This window comes from Pristiophorus japonicus, chromosome 7, assembly GCF_044704955.1.
Source record: "Pristiophorus japonicus isolate sPriJap1 chromosome 7, sPriJap1.hap1, whole genome shotgun sequence".
Lineage (NCBI taxonomy): Eukaryota > Metazoa > Chordata > Chondrichthyes > Pristiophoridae > Pristiophorus > Pristiophorus japonicus.
Window position 1 is genome coordinate 16,020,045 of NC_091983.1, and position 15,605 is coordinate 16,035,649.

Consider the following 15,605-nt stretch of genomic DNA (forward strand, 5'->3'; position numbering starts at 1 on the left):
TTCCTTTAACCACTGTCTGCCCCAGCTGTGACAGAGACTGTAATTCCTGTATTGGACTGAACAGCCACCTGAGAACTCACTTTTAGAGTGGAAGCAAGTCTTCCTCGATTTCGAGGGGCTGCCTCTGGTGATGACTGGAGCAGTGGTTAATCACGCCCATCCACCACGTGACCCCGCGGCCCAATCCGCTCACTAGAGCAGCTGTCAATCACACGCAACCGCAGCCAGCCATGTCCAAGCACAAGGAGGTGCAATTCATCAGTTCCAACACCAGCAGCAGAGTGGCGCAGCGGAAGCGTGCTGGGCCCATAACCCAGAGGTCGATGGATCGAAATCATCCTCTGCTAAAGGCAACTTTTAATGTGGTTGCAGCCAACACTTGCACTGCAACTAATCCCAGCCTTGACAAGGATGCATCTCTCAAATCATTCTCTTTCAATTAATTTGAGGAGCTTTGGCTGATAGAGCACACTCATAAAATATGAGCTTGATATTAAAAGTCTTATTGTTTCCTCTTCTTTTACTAAATAAGTTTGCTGATCTGCAAGCAAATCGGAATATGATGCTGTGGCAATTATTGGGATCTGGCTCAAAGGGCAGGCGTGGGCCGTAAATATAGCTGGATATCGGGTGTACATGAATGGTAGCAGTTGGGGTGGCAGTATTGGTTGAGGACAATGTTAGTGTTGACGAGAGAGGATGTCCTGTAAATATTGCAGGATACAGGCTGTTGGGCCTTCGGCCGCCAGAGGAAGACAGTGTTCCAAGATCAGGCCTTCAAATCTGGCACCAAGCTCATGGTATACAGGGCTGTAGTGATATCCGGCCTCCTGGGTGGCTCAGAGACATGGACCATATACAGCAATCACCTCAAATCACTGGAGAAATACCACAACATCCTGCAAATCCCCTGGGAGGATAGACGCTTCAACGTCAGTGCTCTCGATCAAGCCAACATCCCCAGCATCGAAGCACTGACCACACTCGACCAGCTCCATTGGGCGGGCCACATTGTCCGCATTCTCGACACAAGACTCCCAAAACAAGCGCTCTACTAGGAATCCTAGACGGCAAGTGAGCCGCAGGTGGGCAGAGGGAACGTTTCAAGGACATCCTCAAAGCCTCCTTGATAAAGTGCAACATCCCCACCGACACCTGGGAATCTCTTGCCAAAGAGCGCCCTAAGTGGAGGAAGAGCATCCGGGAGGGCGCTGAGCACCTCGAGTCTCGCCGCCGAGAACATGCAGAAAACAAGCGCAGGCAGCGGAAGGAGCGTGCGGCAAACCAGACTCCCCACCCACCCTTTCCTTTAACCACTGTCTGCCCCAGCTGTGACAGAGACTGTAATTCCTGTATTGGACTGAACAGCCACCTGAGAACTCACATTTAGAGTGGAAGCAAGTCTTCCTCGATTTCGAGGGGCTGCCTCTGGTGATGACTGGAGCAGTGGTTAATCACGCCCATCCACCACGTGACCCCGCGGCCCAATCCGCTCACTAGAGCAGCTGTCAATCACACGCAACCGCAGCCAGCCATGTCCCAGCACAAGGAGGTGCAATTCATTATTTCCAACACCAGCAGCAGAGTGGCGCAGCGGAAGCGTGCTGGGCCCATAACCCAGAGGTCGATGGATCGAAACCATCCTCTGCTAAAGGCAACTTTTAATGTGGTTGCAGCCAACACTTGCACTGCAACTAATCCCAGCCTTGACAAGGATGCATCTCTAAAATCATTCTCTTTCAATTAATTTGAGGAGCTTTGGCTGATAGAGCACACTCATAAAATATGAGCTTGATATTAAAAGTCTTATTGTTTCCTCTTCTTTTACTAAATAAGTTTTGCTGATCTGCAAGCAAATCGGAATATGATGCTGTGGCAATAACTGGGATCTGGCTCAAAGGGCAGGCGTGGGCCGTAAATATAGCTGGATATCGGGTGTACATGAATGGTAGCAGTTGAGGTGGCAGTATTGGTTAAGGACAATGTTAGTGTTGACGAGAGAGGATGTCCTGTAAATATTGCAGGATACAGGCTGTTGGGCCTTCGGCCGCCGGAGGAAGACAGTGTTCCAAGATCAGGCCTTCAAATCTGGCACCAAGCTCATGGTATACAGGGCTGTAGTGATATCCGGCCTCCTGGGTGGCTCAGAGACATGGACCATATACAGCAATCACCTCAAATCGCTGGAGAAATACCACAACATCCTGCAAATCCCCTGGGAGGATAGACGCTTCAACGTCAGTGCTCTCGATCAAGCCAACATCCCCAGCATCGAAGCACTGACCACACTCGACCAGCTCCATTGGGCGGGCCACATTGTCCGCATTCTCGACACAAGACTCCCAAAACAAGCGCTCTACTAGGAATCCTAGACGGCAAGTGAGCCGCAGGTGGGCAGAGGGAACGTTTCAAGGACATCCTCAAAGCCTCCTTGATAAAGTGCAACATCCCCACCGACACCTGGGAATCTCTTGCCAAAGAGCGCCCTAAGTGGAGGAAGAGCATCCGGGAGGGCGCTGAGCACCTCGAGTCTCGCCGCCGAGAACATGCAGAAAACAAGCGCAGGCAGCGGAAGGAGCGTGCGGCAAACCAGACTCCCCACCCACCCTTTCCTTTAACCACTGTCTGCCCCAGCTGTGACAGAGACTGTAATTCCTGTATTGGACTGAACAGCCACCTGAGAACTCACTTTTAGAGTGGAAGCAAGTCTTCCTCGATTTCGAGGGGCTGCCTCTGGTGATGACTGGAGCAGTGGTTAATCACGCCCATCCACCACGTGACCCCGCGGCCCAATCCGCTCACTAGAGCAGCTGTCAATCACACGCAACCGCAGCCAGCCATATCCAAGCACAAGGAGGTGCAATTCATCAGTTCCAACACCAGCAGCAGAGTGGCGCAGCGGAAGCGTGCTGGGCCCATAACCCAGAGGTCGATGGATCGAAACCATCCTCTGCTAAAGGCAACTTTTAATGTGGTTGCAGCCAACACTTGCACTGCAACTAATCCCAGCCTTGACAAGGATGCATCTCTAAAATCATTCTCTTTCAATTAATTTGAGGAGCTTTGGCTGATAGAGCACACTCATAAAATATGAGCTTGATATTAAAAGTCTTATTGTTTCCTCTTCTTTTACTAAATAAGTTTTGCTGATCTGCAAGCAAATCGGAATATGATGCTGTGGCAATAACTGGGATCTGGCTCAAAGGGCAGGCGTGGGCCGTAAATATAGCTGGATATCGGGTGTACATGAATGGTAGCAGTTGGGGTGGCAGTATTGGTTAAGGACAATGTTAGTGTTGACGAGAGAGGATGTCCTGTAAATATTGCAGGATACAGGCTGTTGGGCCTTCGGCCGCCGGAGGAAGACAGTGTTCCAAGATCAGGCCTTCAAATCTGGCACCAAGCTCATGGTATACAGGACTGTAGTGATATCCGGCCTCCTGGGTGGCTCAGAGACATGGACCATATACAGCAATCACCTCAAATCGCTGGAGAAATACCACAACATCCTGCAAATCCCCTGGGAGGATAGACGCTTCAACGTCAGTGCTCTCGATCAAGCCAACATCCCCAGCATCGAAGCACTGACCACACTCGACCAGCTCCATTGGGCGGGCCACATTGTCCGCATTCTCGACACAAGACTCCCAAAACAAGCGCTCTACTAGGAATCCTAGACGGCAAGTGAGCCGCAGGTGGGCAGAGGGAACGTTTCAAGGACATCCTCAAAGCCTCCTTGATAAAGTGCAACATCCCCACCGACACCTGGGAATCTCTTGCCAAAGAGCGCCCTAAGTGGAGGAAGAGCATCCGGGAGGGCGCTGAGCACCTCGAGTCTCGCCGCCGAGAACATGCAGAAAACAAGCGCAGGCAGCGGAAGGAGCGTGCGGCAAACCAGACTCCCCACCCACCCTTTCCTTTAACCACTGTCTGCCCCAGCTGTGACAGAGACTGTAATTCCTGTATTGGACTGAACAGCCACCTGAGAACTCACTTTTAGAGTGGAAGCAAGTCTTCCTCGATTTCGAGGGGCTGCCTCTGGTGATGACTGGAGCAGTGGTTAATCACGCCCATCCACCACGTGACCCCGCGGCCCAATCCGCTCACTAGAGCAGCTGTCAATCACACGCAACCGCAGCCAGCCATGTCCAAGCACAAGGAGGTGCAATTCATCAGTTCCAACACCAGCAGCAGAGTGGCGCAGCGGAAGCGTGCTGGGCCCATAACCCAGAGGTCGATGGATCGAAATCATCCTCTGCTAAAGGCAACTTTTAATGTGGTTGCAGCCAACACTTGCACTGCAACTAATCCCAGCCTTGACAAGGATGCATCTCTCAAATCATTCTCTTTCAATTAATTTGAGGAGCTTTGGCTGATAGAGCACACTCATAAAATATGAGCTTGATATTAAAAGTCTTATTGTTTCCTCTTCTTTTACTAAATAAGTTTGCTGATCTGCAAGCAAATCGGAATATGATGCTGTGGCAATTATTGGGATCTGGCTCAAAGGGCAGGCGTGGGCCGTAAATATAGCTGGATATCGGGTGTACATGAATGGTAGCAGTTGGGGTGGCAGTATTGGTTGAGGACAATGTTAGTGTTGACGAGAGAGGATGTCCTGTAAATATTGCAGGATACAGGCTGTTGGGCCTTCGGCCGCCAGAGGAAGACAGTGTTCCAAGATCAGGCCTTCAAATCTGGCACCAAGCTCATGGTATACAGGGCTGTAGTGATATCCGGCCTCCTGGGTGGCTCAGAGACATGGACCATATACAGCAATCACCTCAAATCACTGGAGAAATACCACAACATCCTGCAAATCCCCTGGGAGGATAGACGCTTCAACGTCAGTGCTCTCGATCAAGCCAACATCCCCAGCATCGAAGCACTGACCACACTCGACCAGCTCCATTGGGCGGGCCACATTGTCCGCATTCTCGACACAAGACTCCCAAAACAAGCGCTCTACTAGGAATCCTAGACGGCAAGTGAGCCGCAGGTGGGCAGAGGGAACGTTTCAAGGACATCCTCAAAGCCTCCTTGATAAAGTGCAACATCCCCACCGACACCTGGGAATCTCTTGCCAAAGAGCGCCCTAAGTGGAGGAAGAGCATCCGGGAGGGCGCTGAGCACCTCGAGTCTCGCCGCCGAGAACATGCAGAAAACAAGCGCAGGCAGCGGAAGGAGCGTGCGGCAAACCAGACTCCCCACCCACCCTTTCCTTTAACCACTGTCTGCCCCAGCTGTGACAGAGACTGTAATTCCTGTATTGGACTGAACAGCCACCTGAGAACTCACATTTAGAGTGGAAGCAAGTCTTCCTCGATTTCGAGGGGCTGCCTCTGGTGATGACTGGAGCAGTGGTTAATCACGCCCATCCACCACGTGACCCCGCGGCCCAATCCGCTCACTAGAGCAGCTGTCAATCACACGCAACCGCAGCCAGCCATGTCCCAGCACAAGGAGGTGCAATTCATTATTTCCAACACCAGCAGCAGAGTGGCGCAGCGGAAGCGTGCTGGGCCCATAACCCAGAGGTCGATGGATCGAAACCATCCTCTGCTAAAGGCAACTTTTAATGTGGTTGCAGCCAACACTTGCACTGCAACTAATCCCAGCCTTGACAAGGATGCATCTCTAAAATCATTCTCTTTCAATTAATTTGAGGAGCTTTGGCTGATAGAGCACACTCATAAAATATGAGCTTGATATTAAAAGTCTTATTGTTTCCTCTTCTTTTACTAAATAAGTTTTGCTGATCTGCAAGCAAATCGGAATATGATGCTGTGGCAATAACTGGGATCTGGCTCAAAGGGCAGGCGTGGGCCGTAAATATAGCTGGATATCGGGTGTACATGAATGGTAGCAGTTGAGGTGGCAGTATTGGTTGAGGACAATGTTAGTGTTGACGAGAGAGGATGTCCTGTAAATATTGCAGGATACAGGCTGTTGGGCCTTCGGCCGCCAGAGGAAGACAGTGTTCCAAGATCAGGCCTTCAAATCTGGCACCAAGCTCATGGTATACAGGGCTGTAGTGATATCCGGCCTCCTGGGTGGCTCAGAGACATGGACCATATACAGCAATCACCTCAAATCACTGGAGAAATACCACAACATCCTGCAAATCCCCTGGGAGGATAGACGCTTCAACGTCAGTGCTCTCGATCAAGCCAACATCCCCAGCATCGAAGCACTGACCACACTCGACCAGCTCCATTGGGCGGGCCACATTGTCCGCATTCTCGACACAAGACTCCCAAAACAAGCGCTCTACTAGGAATCCTAGACGGCAAGTGAGCCGCAGGTGGGCAGAGGGAACGTTTCAAGGACATCCTCAAAGCCTCCTTGATAAAGTGCAACATCCCCACCGACACCTGGGAATCTCTTGCCAAAGAGCGCCCTAAGTGGAGGAAGAGCATCCGGGAGGGCGCTGAGCACCTCGAGTCTCGCCGCCGAGAACATGCAGAAAACAAGCGCAGGCAGCGGAAGGAGCGTGCGGCAAACCAGACTCCCCACCCACCCTTTCCTTTAACCACTGTCTGCCCCAGCTGTGACAGAGACTGTAATTCCTGTATTGGACTGAACAGCCACCTGAGAACTCACATTTAGAGTGGAAGCAAGTCTTCCTCGATTTCGAGGGGCTGCCTCTGGTGATGACTGGAGCAGTGGTTAATCACGCCCATCCACCACGTGACCCCGCGGCCCAATCCGCTCACTAGAGCAGCTGTCAATCACACGCAACCGCAGCCAGCCATGTCCCAGCACAAGGAGGTGCAATTCATTATTTCCAACACCAGCAGCAGAGTGGCGCAGCGGAAGCGTGCTGGGCCCATAACCCAGAGGTCGATGGATCGAAACCATCCTCTGCTAAAGGCAACTTTTAATGTGGTTGCAGCCAACACTTGCACTGCAACTAATCCCAGCCTTGACAAGGATGCATCTCTAAAATCATTCTCTTTCAATTAATTTGAGGAGCTTTGGCTGATAGAGCACACTCATAAAATATGAGCTTGATATTAAAAGTCTTATTGTTTCCTCTTCTTTTACTAAATAAGTTTTGCTGATCTGCAAGCAAATCGGAATATGATGCTGTGGCAATAACTGGGATCTGGCTCAAAGGGCAGGCGTGGGCCGTAAATATAGCTGGATATCGGGTGTACATGAATGGTAGCAGTTGAGGTGGCAGTATTGGTTAAGGACAATGTTAGTGTTGACGAGAGAGGATGTCCTGTAAATATTGCAGGATACAGGCTGTTGGGCCTTCGGCCGCCGGAGGAAGACAGTGTTCCAAGATCAGGCCTTCAAATCTGGCACCAAGCTCATGGTATACAGGGCTGTAGTGATATCCGGCCTCCTGGGTGGCTCAGAGACATGGACCATATACAGCAATCACCTCAAATCGCTGGAGAAATACCACAACATCCTGCAAATCCCCTGGGAGGATAGACGCTTCAACGTCAGTGCTCTCGATCAAGCCAACATCCCCAGCATCGAAGCACTGACCACACTCGACCAGCTCCATTGGGCGGGCCACATTGTCCGCATTCTTAACACAAGACTCCAAAAACAAGCGCTCTACTAGGAATCCTACACGGCAAGTGAGCCGCAGGTGGGAAGAGGGAACGTTTCAAGGACATCCTCAAAGCCTCCTTGATAAAGTGCAACATCCCCACCGACACCTGGGAATCTCTTGCCAAAGAGCGCCCTAAGTGGAGGAAGAGCATCCGGGAGGGCGCTGAGCACCTCGAGTCTCGCCGCCGAGAACATGCAGAAAACAAGCGCAGGCAGCGGAAGGAGCGTGCGGCAAACCAGACTTCCCACCCACCCTTTCCTTCAACCACTGTCTTCCCCAGCTGTGACAGAGACTGTAATTCCCGTATTGGACTGAACAGCCACCTGAGAACTCACATTTAGAGTGGAAGCAAGTCTTCCTCGATTTCGAGGGACTGCCTCTGGTGATGACTGGAGCAGTGGTTAATCACGCCCATCCACCACGTGACCCCGCGGCCCAATCCGCTCACTAGAGCAGCTGTCAATCACACGCAACCGCAGCCAGCCATGTCCAAGCACAAGGAGGTGCAATTCATCAGTTCCAACACCAGCAGCAGAGTGGCGCAGCGGAAGCGTGCTGGGCCCATAACCCAGAGGTCGATGGATCGAAACCATCCTCTGCTAAAGGCAACTTTTAATGTGGTTGCAGCCAACACTTGCACTGCAACTAATCCCAGCCTTGACAAGGATGCATCTCTCAAATCATTCTCTTTCAATTAATTTGAGGAGCTTTGGCTGATAGAGCACACTCATAAAATATGAGCTTGATATTAAAAGTCTTATTGTTTCCTCTTCTTTTACTAAATAAGTTTGCTGATCTGCAAGCAAATCGGAATATGATGCTGTGGCAATTATTGGGATCTGGCTCAAAGGGCAGGCGTGGGCCGTAAATATAGCTGGATATCGGGTGTACATGAATGGTAGCAGTTGGGGTGGCAGTGTTGGTTAAGGACAATGTTAGTGTTGACGAGAGAGGATGTCCTGTAAATATTGCAGGATACAGGCTGTTGGGCCTTCGGCCGCCGGAGGAAGACAGTGTTCCAAGATCAGGCCTTCAAATCTGGCACCAAGCTCATGGTATACAGGGCTGTAGTGATATCCGGCCTCCTGGGTGGTTCAGAGACATGGACCATATACAGCAATCACCTCAAATCGCTGGAGAAATACCACAACATCCTGCAAATCCCCTGGGAGGATAGACGCTTCAACGTCAGTGCTCTCGATCAAGCCAACATCCCCAGCATCGAAGCACTGACCACACTCGACCAGCTCCATTGGGCGGGCCACATTGTCCGCATTCTCGACACAAGACTCCCAAAACAAGCGCTCTACTAGGAATCCTAGACGGCAAGTGAGCCGCAGGTGGGCAGAGGGAACGTTTCAAGGACATCCTCAAAGCCTCCTTGATAAAGTGCAACATCCCCACCGACACCTGGGAATCTCTTGCCAAAGAGCGCCCTAAGTGGAGGAAGAGCATCCGGGAGGGCGCTGAGCACCTCGAGTCTCGCCGCCGAGAACATGCAGAAAACAAGCGCAGGCAGCGGAAGGAGCGTGCGGCAAACCAGACTCCCCACCCACCCTTTCCTTTAACCACTGTCTGCCCCAGCTGTGACAGAGACTGTAATTCCTGTATTGGACTGAACAGCCACCTGAGAACTCACTTTTAGAGTGGAAGCAAGTCTTCCTCGATTTCGAGGGGCTGCCTCTGGTGATGACTGGAGCAGTGGTTAATCACGCCCATCCACCACGTGACCCCGCGGCCCAATCCGCTCACTAGAGCAGCTGTCAATCACACGCAACCGCAGCCAGCCATATCCAAGCACAAGGAGGTGCAATTCATCAGTTCCAACACCAGCAGCAGAGTGGCGCAGCGGAAGCGTGCTGGGCCCATAACCCAGAGGTCGATGGATCGAAACCATCCTCTGCTAAAGGCAACTTTTAATGTGGTTGCAGCCAACACTTGCACTGCAACTAATCCCAGCCTTGACAAGGATGCATCTCTAAAATCATTCTCTTTCAATTAATTTGAGGAGCTTTGGCTGATAGAGCACACTCATAAAATATGAGCTTGATATTAAAAGTCTTATTGTTTCCTCTTCTTTTACTAAATAAGTTTTGCTGATCTGCAAGCAAATCGGAATATGATGCTGTGGCAATAACTGGGATCTGGCTCAAAGGGCAGGCGTGGGCCGTAAATATAGCTGGATATCGGGTGTACATGAATGGTAGCAGTTGGGGTGGCAGTATTGGTTAAGGACAATGTTAGTGTTGACGAGAGAGGATGTCCTGTAAATATTGCAGGATACAGGCTGTTGGGCCTTCGGCCGCCGGAGGAAGACAGTGTTCCAAGATCAGGCCTTCAAATCTGGCACCAAGCTCATGGTATACAGGACTGTAGTGATATCCGGCCTCCTGGGTGGCTCAGAGACATGGACCATATACAGCAATCACCTCAAATCGCTGGAGAAATACCACAACATCCTGCAAATCCCCTGGGAGGATAGACGCTTCAACGTCAGTGCTCTCGATCAAGCCAACATCCCCAGCATCGAAGCACTGACCACACTCGACCAGCTCCATTGGGCGGGCCACATTGTCCGCATTCTCGACACAAGACTCCCAAAACAAGCGCTCTACTAGGAATCCTAGACGGCAAGTGAGCCGCAGGTGGGCAGAGGGAACGTTTCAAGGACATCCTCAAAGCCTCCTTGATAAAGTGCAACATCCCCACCGACACCTGGGAATCTCTTGCCAAAGAGCGCCCTAAGTGGAGGAAGAGCATCCGGGAGGGCGCTGAGCACCTCGAGTCTCGCCGCCGAGAACATGCAGAAAACAAGCGCAGGCAGCGGAAGGAGCGTGCGGCAAACCAGACTCCCCACCCACCCTTTCCTTTAACCACTGTCTGCCCCAGCTGTGACAGAGACTGTAATTCCTGTATTGGACTGAACAGCCACCTGAGAACTCACTTTTAGAGTGGAAGCAAGTCTTCCTCGATTTCGAGGGGCTGCCTCTGGTGATGACTGGAGCAGTGGTTAATCACGCCCATCCACCACGTGACCCCGCGGCCCAATCCGCTCACTAGAGCAGCTGTCAATCACACGCAACCGCAGCCAGCCATGTCCAAGCACAAGGAGGTGCAATTCATCAGTTCCAACACCAGCAGCAGAGTGGCGCAGCGGAAGCGTGCTGGGCCCATAACCCAGAGGTCGATGGATCGAAATCATCCTCTGCTAAAGGCAACTTTTAATGTGGTTGCAGCCAACACTTGCACTGCAACTAATCCCAGCCTTGACAAGGATGCATCTCTCAAATCATTCTCTTTCAATTAATTTGAGGAGCTTTGGCTGATAGAGCACACTCATAAAATATGAGCTTGATATTAAAAGTCTTATTGTTTCCTCTTCTTTTACTAAATAAGTTTGCTGATCTGCAAGCAAATCGGAATATGATGCTGTGGCAATTATTGGGATCTGGCTCAAAGGGCAGGCGTGGGCCGTAAATATAGCTGGATATCGGGTGTACATGAATGGTAGCAGTTGGGGTGGCAGTATTGGTTGAGGACAATGTTAGTGTTGACGAGAGAGGATGTCCTGTAAATATTGCAGGATACAGGCTGTTGGGCCTTCGGCCGCCAGAGGAAGACAGTGTTCCAAGATCAGGCCTTCAAATCTGGCACCAAGCTCATGGTATACAGGGCTGTAGTGATATCCGGCCTCCTGGGTGGCTCAGAGACATGGACCATATACAGCAATCACCTCAAATCACTGGAGAAATACCACAACATCCTGCAAATCCCCTGGGAGGATAGACGCTTCAACGTCAGTGCTCTCGATCAAGCCAACATCCCCAGCATCGAAGCACTGACCACACTCGACCAGCTCCATTGGGCGGGCCACATTGTCCGCATTCTCGACACAAGACTCCCAAAACAAGCGCTCTACTAGGAATCCTAGACGGCAAGTGAGCCGCAGGTGGGCAGAGGGAACGTTTCAAGGACATCCTCAAAGCCTCCTTGATAAAGTGCAACATCCCCACCGACACCTGGGAATCTCTTGCCAAAGAGCGCCCTAAGTGGAGGAAGAGCATCCGGGAGGGCGCTGAGCACCTCGAGTCTCGCCGCCGAGAACATGCAGAAAACAAGCGCAGGCAGCGGAAGGAGCGTGCGGCAAACCAGACTCCCCACCCACCCTTTCCTTTAACCACTGTCTGCCCCAGCTGTGACAGAGACTGTAATTCCTGTATTGGACTGAACAGCCACCTGAGAACTCACATTTAGAGTGGAAGCAAGTCTTCCTCGATTTCGAGGGGCTGCCTCTGGTGATGACTGGAGCAGTGGTTAATCACGCCCATCCACCACGTGACCCCGCGGCCCAATCCGCTCACTAGAGCAGCTGTCAATCACACGCAACCGCAGCCAGCCATGTCCCAGCACAAGGAGGTGCAATTCATTATTTCCAACACCAGCAGCAGAGTGGCGCAGCGGAAGCGTGCTGGGCCCATAACCCAGAGGTCGATGGATCGAAACCATCCTCTGCTAAAGGCAACTTTTAATGTGGTTGCAGCCAACACTTGCACTGCAACTAATCCCAGCCTTGACAAGGATGCATCTCTAAAATCATTCTCTTTCAATTAATTTGAGGAGCTTTGGCTGATAGAGCACACTCATAAAATATGAGCTTGATATTAAAAGTCTTATTGTTTCCTCTTCTTTTACTAAATAAGTTTTGCTGATCTGCAAGCAAATCGGAATATGATGCTGTGGCAATAACTGGGATCTGGCTCAAAGGGCAGGCGTGGGCCGTAAATATAGCTGGATATCGGGTGTACATGAATGGTAGCAGTTGAGGTGGCAGTATTGGTTAAGGACAATGTTAGTGTTGACGAGAGAGGATGTCCTGTAAATATTGCAGGATACAGGCTGTTGGGCCTTCGGCCGCCGGAGGAAGACAGTGTTCCAAGATCAGGCCTTCAAATCTGGCACCAAGCTCATGGTATACAGGGCTGTAGTGATATCCGGCCTCCTGGGTGGCTCAGAGACATGGACCATATACAGCAATCACCTCAAATCACTGGAGAAATACCACAACATCCTGCAAATCCCCTGGGAGGATAGACGCTTCAACGTCAGTGCTCTCGATCAAGCCAACATCCCCAGCATCGAAGCACTGACCACACTCGACCAGCTCCATTGGGCGGGCCACATTGTCCGCATTCTTAACACAAGACTCCAAAAACAAGCGCTCTACTAGGAATCCTACACGGCAAGTGAGCCGCAGGTGGGAAGAGGGAACGTTTCAAGGACATCCTCAAAGCCTCCTTGATAAAGTGCAACATCCCCACCGACACCTGGGAATCTCTTGCCAAAGAGCGCCCTAAGTGGAGGAAGAGCATCCGGGAGGGCGCTGAGCACCTCGAGTCTCGCCGCCGAGAACATGCAGAAAACAAGCGCAGGCAGCGGAAGGAGCGTGCGGCAAACCAGACTTCCCACCCACCCTTTCCTTCAACCACTGTCTTCCCCAGCTGTGACAGAGACTGTAATTCCCGTATTGGACTGAACAGCCACCTGAGAACTCACATTTAGAGTGGAAGCAAGTCTTCCTCGATTTCGAGGGACTGCCTCTGGTGATGACTGGAGCAGTGGTTAATCACGCCCATCCACCACGTGACCCCGCGGCCCAATCCGCTCACTAGAGCAGCTGTCAATCACACGCAACCGCAGCCAGCCATGTCCAAGCACAAGGAGGTGCAATTCATCAGTTCCAACACCAGCAGCAGAGTGGCGCAGCGGAAGCGTGCTGGGCCCATAACCCAGAGGTCGATGGATCGAAACCATCCTCTGCTAAAGGCAACTTTTAATGTGGTTGCAGCCAACACTTGCACTGCAACTAATCCCAGCCTTGACAAGGATGCATCTCTCAAATCATTCTCTTTCAATTAATTTGAGGAGCTTTGGCTGATAGAGCACACTCATAAAATATGAGCTTGATATTAAAAGTCTTATTGTTTCCTCTTCTTTTACTAAATAAGTTTTGCTGATCTGCAAGCAAATCGGAATATGATGCTGTGGCAATAACTGGGATCTGGCTCAAAGGGCAGGCGTGGGCCGTAAATATAGCTGGATATCGGGTGTACATGAATGGTAGCAGTTGAGGTGGCAGTATTGGTTAAGGACAATGTTAGTGTTGACGAGAGAGGATGTCCTGTAAATATTGCAGGATACAGGCTGTTGGGCCTTCGGCCGCCGGAGGAAGACAGTGTTCCAAGATCAGGCCTTCAAATCTGGCACCAAGCTCATGGTATACAGGGCTGTAGTGATATCCGGCCTCCTGGGTGGCTCAGAGACATGGACCATATACAGCAATCACCTCAAATCGCTGGAGAAATACCACAACATCCTGCAAATCCCCTGGGAGGATAGACGCTTCAACGTCAGTGCTCTCGATCAAGCCAACATCCCCAGCATCGAAGCACTGACCACACTCGACCAGCTCCATTGGGCGGGCCACATTGTCCGCATTCTCGACACAAGACTCCCAAAACAAGCGCTCTACTAGGAATCCTACACGGCAAGTGAGCCGCAGGTGGGCAGAGGGAACGTTTCAAGGACATCCTCAAAGCCTCCTTGATAAAGTGCAACATCCCCACCGACACCTGGGAATCTCTTGCCAAAGAGCGCCCTAAGTGGAGGAAGAGCATCCGGGAGGGCGCTGAGCACCTCGAGTCTCGCCGCCGAGAACATGCAGAAAACAAGCGCAGGCAGCGGAAGGAGCGTGCGGCAAACCAGACTCCCCACCCACCCTTTCCTTTAACCACTGTCTGCCCCAGCTGTGACAGAGACTGTAATTCCTGTATTGGACTGAACAGCCACCTGAGAACTCACTTTTAGAGTGGAAGCAAGTCTTCCTCGATTTCGAGGGGCTGCCTCTGGTGATGACTGGAGCAGTGGTTAATCACGCCCATCCACCACGTGACCCCGCGGCCCAATCCGCTCACTAGAGCAGCTGTCAATCACACGCAACCGCAGCCAGCCATGTCCAAGCACAAGGAGGTGCAATTCATCAGTTCCAACACCAGCAGCAGAGTGGCGCAGCGGAAGCGTGCTGGGCCCATAACCCAGAGGTCGATGGATCGAAACCATCCTCTGCTAAAGGCAACTTTTAATGTGGTTGCAGCCAACACTTGCACTGCAACTAATCCCAGCCTTGACAAGGATGCATCTCTCAAATCATTCTCTTTCAATTAATTTGAGGAGCTTTGGCTGATAGAGCACACTCATAAAATATGAGCTTGATATTAAAAGTCTTATTGTTTCCTCTTCTTTTACTAAATAAGTTTGCTTATCTGCAAGCAAATCGGAATATGATGCTGTGGCAATTATTGGGATCTGGCTCAAAGGGCAGGCGTGGGCCGTAAATATAGCTGGATATCGGGTGTACATGAATGGTAGCAGTTGGGGTGGCAGTATTGGTTGAGGACAATGTTAGTGTTGACGAGAGAGGATGTCCTGTAAATATTGCAGGATACAGGCTGTTGGGCCTTCGGCCGCCGGAGGAAGACAGTGTTCCAAGATCAGGCCTTCAAATCTGGCACCAAGCTCATGGTATACAGGGCTGTAGTGATATCCGGCCTCCTGGGTGGCTCAGAGACATGGACCATATACAGCAATCACCTCAAATCACTGGAGAAATACCACAACATCCTGCAAATCCCCTGGGAGGATAGACGCTTCAACGTCAGTGCTCTCGATCAAGCCAACATCCCCAGCATCGAAGCACTGACCACACTCGACCAACTCCATTGGGCGGGCCACATTGTCCGCATTCTTAACACAAGACTCCAAAAACAAGAGCTCTACTAGGAATCCTACACGGCAAGTGAGCCGCAGGTGGGAAGAGGGAACGTTTCAAGGACATCCTCAAAGCCTCCTTGATAAAGTGCAACATCCCCACCGACACCTGGGAATCTCTTGCCAAAGAGCGCCCTAAGTGGAGGAAGAGCATCCGGGAGGGCGCTGAGCACCTCGAGTCTCGCCGCCGAGAACATGCAGAAAACAA

The 15,605-nt window shown here is 51.3% G+C and overlaps 9 non-coding genes across 9 annotated transcripts; all 9 read left to right on the top strand.

Moving 5' to 3' along the window:
* The first annotated feature begins 1,579 nt into the window (after positions 1–1,579).
* On the top strand, positions 1,580–1,651 carry trnam-cau (transfer RNA methionine (anticodon CAU)). Its single transcript has one exon. It is a non-coding gene; the product is annotated as a tRNA-Met (tRNA).
* Positions 1,652–2,884: 1,233 nt separating this feature from the next.
* Positions 2,885–2,956, top strand: trnam-cau (transfer RNA methionine (anticodon CAU)). Its single transcript has one exon. It is a non-coding gene; the product is annotated as a tRNA-Met (tRNA).
* Positions 2,957–5,493: 2,537 nt separating this feature from the next.
* On the top strand, positions 5,494–5,565 carry trnam-cau (transfer RNA methionine (anticodon CAU)). Its single transcript has one exon. It is a non-coding gene; the product is annotated as a tRNA-Met (tRNA).
* A 1,233-nt stretch (positions 5,566–6,798) lies between these two features.
* trnam-cau (transfer RNA methionine (anticodon CAU)) lies at positions 6,799–6,870 on the top strand. The gene has a single exon. It is a non-coding gene; the product is annotated as a tRNA-Met (tRNA).
* Positions 6,871–8,103: 1,233 nt separating this feature from the next.
* Positions 8,104–8,175, top strand: trnam-cau (transfer RNA methionine (anticodon CAU)). The gene has a single exon. It is a non-coding gene; the product is annotated as a tRNA-Met (tRNA).
* A 1,232-nt stretch (positions 8,176–9,407) lies between these two features.
* trnam-cau (transfer RNA methionine (anticodon CAU)) lies at positions 9,408–9,479 on the top strand. Its single transcript has one exon. It is a non-coding gene; the product is annotated as a tRNA-Met (tRNA).
* A 2,537-nt stretch (positions 9,480–12,016) lies between these two features.
* On the top strand, positions 12,017–12,088 carry trnam-cau (transfer RNA methionine (anticodon CAU)). The gene has a single exon. It is a non-coding gene; the product is annotated as a tRNA-Met (tRNA).
* A 1,233-nt stretch (positions 12,089–13,321) lies between these two features.
* On the top strand, positions 13,322–13,393 carry trnam-cau (transfer RNA methionine (anticodon CAU)). Its single transcript has one exon. It is a non-coding gene; the product is annotated as a tRNA-Met (tRNA).
* A 1,233-nt stretch (positions 13,394–14,626) lies between these two features.
* On the top strand, positions 14,627–14,698 carry trnam-cau (transfer RNA methionine (anticodon CAU)). The gene has a single exon. It is a non-coding gene; the product is annotated as a tRNA-Met (tRNA).
* Positions 14,699–15,605: the final 907 nt, after the last annotated feature.